This window comes from Mus musculus, chromosome 11 (assembly GCF_000001635.26).
Source record: "Mus musculus strain C57BL/6J chromosome 11, GRCm38.p6 C57BL/6J".
In the NCBI taxonomy this organism is placed as follows: domain Eukaryota; kingdom Metazoa; phylum Chordata; class Mammalia; order Rodentia; family Muridae; genus Mus; species Mus musculus.
The window spans coordinates 95,722,966-95,728,634 of record NC_000077.6 but is presented as its reverse complement, the minus strand read 5'-3'; the positions used below and the strand labels follow the sequence as shown (position 1 = coordinate 95,728,634).

Genomic DNA, 5,669 nt, shown 5'->3' with positions numbered 1-5,669 from the left:
TGTCTCTGCCTCCAAAATGCTGGGAGATTAAAGGCATGAGCCACTACTGCCTTGCTTATATAGCGCCTTTAATCTACAAACACTGGGGAGGCAGAGGGAAGGGATGCTCTGTGTGCTTGGTCTACAGAATGAGTTCTAGGAAATCTATTAAATGGATTAATTAAAAACCCATGCACATAAAATTATTATTTAAAAAAAAATCTACAACTGGGCTGGAGAGATGGCTTAGTGGTTAAGAGCACTGTTGCTCTTCCAGAGGTCCTGAGTTCAATTCCCAGCAACCACATGGTGGCTCACAACAATGGGATCTGATGCCCTCTTCTGGTGTGTCTGAAGACAGTGACAGTGTACTCACATATATAAAATAAATAAATCTTTCAAAAACAAATCTACAACTGAAAGCTGGAAAGCTGGCTCAGTAGTGAAGAACACGTGTTTACTCTTACAGAGGACCCAGATTTGATTCTTATCACCAACACAGTAGCTCATACCCTCTGTGACTCTAGTCCCACAGGATCGGATGGATGCCTTCTTCTGGCCTCCACTGGTCACTACATGCATGTGGTACACATATATACATATAGACAAAACACCCATACACATAAAAGTAAGGAACTCTGGGGAAAAGGCCACATCTGTAACCTCTTCGATGGATCAAAAGATAAAGCGCACGGACTCCAAGCTGACAAGCTTGTGTTTGACCTTTAGAACCACACAGTGAAGAGAGAACCGACTCCCTAAAATTGTCTTCTGGCCTTCAAACACACTCACAGAAAATAAATAAAAATATAAATTTAAAATATTATATATACTTGATGTTATCAATTCCTTCTTTCTCTGCCATAAACTCATCTTAAATGATTCAGATTAATTTAGTCAGTCTAGACAAGTAGCCCCAGCAGGATTCCATGCGTGAAATCCAATGAAATCCTCAAGTCCAGCACCACCACAGAGGGGGACGAGGGGAACACCTGCCTGGAGTGCTTAAGGCCCTGGGTTCAGTCCCCACACAGCCCAAGATAATTAAGTAACTTAACTCACAGTGAAAGCAGCCTACACAAGAGCCTGGTCACTACCGCTCTCAACCGGGTCAACTTCCTACTAAGTCAAAGTGACTATTTTCCCTCTGCTTTTGGAGATGGGAGCTTCTGACCCTGCTGGAAAGGGGAGCCCTGTGTATGAACCACACAGATGATTATAAACCATGTTTCTGCAGGAACACAAGATGGGTGGAGAAAGTTCTTTAGCCCTACCTTAAAATTTCCTGGGCAGAATTGTCTATGAATGTTAAAAGATAATTTCTTGAGATATTAATGTCAAAGATAACATTTGTTTAAACAAATAGAGATCCATATAATTATATATAGCACATTTATACAATAAATGTTATAAAATTAATCTGTGACAAGGTTCAGGAATAGAATGTTTAGAAGCTTAATTTGTTTTCAAATAGAAAAGTCTGTATAATGAAAACTTAGTGAAATCTGAACTCTGAGATCTAGTTAAAAGGAACAGAGCAAAGCTGGTTTCTTAGCTCTGAGAAACACTGATGTTACATAAGACTGTACAGGGAAACACTGAGGAAAGAGCATGGGGGCTTTTTCTGGCTTTCTCTTCCCTCCCTCCCACCACCTCCCCACTCCCTACCCCACCCCCACCCCCACCCCATCTACTAGGGTCTCCCTAGGTAGCCCAAGCTAGCCTCTAACTTAAGCCTCCTGAGTGCTGGGATTACAGGTGTATAAATAACTCTTTGCAACTTTTCTGTAAACATAAAAGCATTCAAATGCATCAAAAATAACTTACTGCAGTAGCATATATTCATTATAATCACCTTAAAAGGTTTTTTTTTTTTTTTTCTGGTTTAAAAAAAAAAAAGGCATCTGCTTTGTTTGTTTTTCTCGAGAGAGACATTTTGTTTTTTGGTTCTCCTACTGCTTCTTCCAGCCTCCACCCTGCGCTGGAAATGAAACCCAGGGCCTCCGCTGTAAGAGCTTTACCACTGAGATACACTCCTAGCCCTTATTTATTCTGAGACAAAGTCTTGCTAAGTTGCCCAAGTCAGCTTTAAAAAAAACTGGCAGTTTTGTTTTTTAAGCTCTGATGTTTTTAAATATTCTGTTTATTTGGTAAAGACTATCAATGAACAAATGGGCTTGGTTTTTTCACCAGAATCCATGTACCAACATGGGTAAATACGTTTTATGGTATTAAATCCCCAAGTGACTGATGCCAAGATAACCTGACTGACTTTTGGCATTAACTGGCACTGCTGCCTACAGCTCGTGAACTGGGAATCGGGAACAACTTGCCTGAGTGTGGTTAGTGCTTTTCCTAAATCTGAGGAGTACCTGCTTTTGGAGCCGAGCAGGGAAGAACTCACCACCACAAGCATGATGAGTGGGGACATCTGTGTAGCATTATTTACTGTAACCAAAACTTTAAACAACAACAACAAAATGGTATGTATAGAATGAGAACCATTACAAAACCACCTGCATTTATGATATAAATATATATTAACTGAAACAGAAATAGGTCCATGTGAGAAAAGAGATTTCAGAATATGTGGGAAGGAAATCATGCAGTTTCATTATACTCCCTGAGTCTGGAGCCTGTTGCTAGTTGTGAGTCCCTGAGACCCTCCTCCTGTCTCCACTCTGTAGCACCACATTCTCTCACACACAGACATCATACACAGGCAATACGATTAAACTTAAAATAAAATGTAAAAAAATAAATTAAAAAAAAATCAATTGACTGACATGGCGGTTCAGACCTACAATGCCAGCACCGTTTTACATCAGAGTTCCATTTAACTGACCAGTGCTACAGTCAAAGCCTGTTTCAAATAAACTAAAAGTTGAGGGAAATCCAGATCTGGTAGTACATTTATAGTACTTGGGAGGCTGAGGCAGGAGGAACCTGAGGTTGAAGTCAGGCTTGACTACACAAGAGCCTGTCCAAAATCACAAACAAACATAGCACCAACAGAGAAGCCCATGGCTTTTTATAGTGGTAGCACATACATCATGTGACACAGTGGTCCCCCCAAACCTCCCTGTGAATGTTTATAGTGGTTCTGTTCATAATCACCAACAAATTGGAACCAATCCAAATGCCCTTCAAACGGTGAGTGATTAGTGTACACTCAACAATAGGCTATTACCTGGCAATGAAACTCAACAAGCTGCTGCTGTGCACAGAAACTCAATACACCTCAAAGACACTGCATACAAGAAGTCATCTTTACAAGTTCCATTCTGAATGGTCCCATCTCTGTGATCTTCTCCAGAAGACAAAGCTACAGTGATGGGGGGCTGGGGAGGTGAGGGACGATGCAAGGGGACTGGAGAGAGATTTGGGTGGGAATTATACTATACCCTGATTGTAGTGACATAGCTACACAGGTGTATACTCATATTGACATTCACAGGTTTCTAAAAGCCATAAGTATTTATGAGATTTAAACCTTTATATTAGTTTTTCAATTAGTGAGGTTAAAATAGTTTCAAAATTCTTTTATTAATGCAAAAAACAGTCAACTTGGAACATTAACAACTGACCTTCTGGAAATGTAGAATAATTGATATAATAATAATGACAATATAATAATACTTCAAAAGGTCCTAAGATTAATTAGTAAACTAGTTACTAACTAGTAACTACCTACTTAGTTAAATAAATATTTATACACAGTATATATAAACTTGGGTATAAAAATTAAAAGACCACTACAACCAAGGAATTTGTCCTTTGGATGACCGGGTCCCGATGATATTATTTTCTGGCCCAGGGTCTCCATGAGCTTCCTGAGTGCTGTGTACAGGTGTGCACCTGCTGTCCAGCCTGATCACTGCTTCTGACTGAGCTGTCTCTGAAATACTGTCCAAGTTCACACACGATTTCTACAAAAGTCAATATTCACTAATGGGTTCTTGTGTTTTTATTCTGTAACCACTGGACCTGTAAGCTGTTGCTTACACTGGACCAGTGTTAAAGGTTAAACTACATAGTTTTAAAAGTCTTCTGTATACTGGCAACATAGCTTAATAGGTAAGAGTGCTTGCCTGCTGGTAAGCTTGCTGACCCATGCTCCGTCCCCAGAACCACATGGATGAAGTGGGAACTGACTCCAACTCCTCCGAGTTGTTCTCTGTCCTCCATAGGTGCACCAAGGCAAAGCAGCGTGCTCACACTACACATGTACACATACAAAAATTTAAAACTCTTTCCATATGTTCACGAGTTCTATCAACTTAACCCAACACAACAGGTTCCAGGATGTGAATGTGGGCGCACATGTGTATATATCAAGTACTGTTAAGCACATCGTGTTACAGAAGGTCATTGCCTTAAATGTGATGCAAAATGGCACCCAACCTTAAACCATTTTGGAATTTCAAATCTTGAAAGAACAGCCACTCTATGTGGGATAAGATTGTACGCATACTGACTTTTTTCAGTACTTATTTTTAATTATGTGTATGTGTGTCCATGTGGTGCTATGAGCACATGTGCATACAGTGCCTGTGGAGGCCAGAGGAGGGCCCTGGAGCTACAGGCAGGTGTGTGTGGGCCTAGTGATCTGGGCACTGGGAACCAACCTCAGGTCCTCTGCTAGAGCCATAAACGCTCCTAACTATTGAGCCATTTCCCCAGCCCATAGATGTAAAATCGTATCACTGATTTTCTACTCCCTTTATCTGGTGAGCAGCTGAACCTCTATTTTAAGAGGTTGCTCTTTGTGAAACATACAGGGCAGTGAGTTTTCTTTTTCTTTTTTTTTTAATCTTTACTTTTATTTTATGTGTATGGGTATTTTGCCTGCATGTATGTCTGTGCACCATGTAGATGCAATATTGTGGAGGCATCAGATCCCCTAGGACTGGAGCTATAGACAGTTAAGATCCACCATGTGGGTTCTGGGAATTAAACCAGGTCCTGTTAGAAGAGCAGCAGTGCTCTTAACAGTTGGGCCATCTCTCCAGACCCAGCAATAGCTTTTCCAAATTGTTGGCCCTGAATAGACTTGCAAGGCAAGGCACACCCAGCTTTAGTCCCAGTACCTCGAAGGCTAAGAGGCAGATCTCAGAGGACTAGCCTGGTCTACATACTAAGTTCCAGTCTCAAAAACAACCGAACAAACCAAACCTGTCAGCTATACCTTATACTGCAGTCTTCCTACTTAGGACTTTGTCACTCAGAAGACAACCTCCCTGATTTCCTCCCTATGCGAAGCTGAGTGTCACTCTCGTACTCATCTAATCAAGTTGAAGCTACAGCTAGCCCTTGCCTCCTAGCACCGGCTTGGTCACTGCTTCCTCAGACAGGGCACTGTAAACATTCTAGTTCACAACTGTGGGGAGGAATCCTGTGTACATAAGGGTTAGCCATGCCCAGTAGCACATCCCCATCTCAGTCCCAAAATTAAAAAAAAAACCTTTCTAGACATTGCCAAATGTCCTCTGCAAGCAAGATAAATCACCTGGCTGAGAATCGGCTTTACAGATTTATGTACTGTAGTCATTTCTGCATCTGGGCAAAGGGGCAGGAGTGGGCGATATTTCTACAATAAAGGAAACCATCTGATCAAATGTGGCTTTTAGCTGGGCATTGGTGGCGCACGCCTTTAATCCCAGCACTTGGGAGGCAGAGGCAGGTAGATT

General features: G+C 41.3%; 1 long non-coding RNA gene across 1 annotated transcript; it reads right to left on the bottom strand.

Moving 5' to 3' along the window:
• Positions 1-1,861: 1,861 nt before the first annotated feature.
• B130006D01Rik (RIKEN cDNA B130006D01 gene) lies at positions 1,862-5,049 on the bottom strand. Its single transcript, NR_028263.1, has one exon. It is a non-coding gene; the product is annotated as an RIKEN cDNA B130006D01 gene (long non-coding RNA).
• Positions 5,050-5,669: the final 620 nt, after the last annotated feature.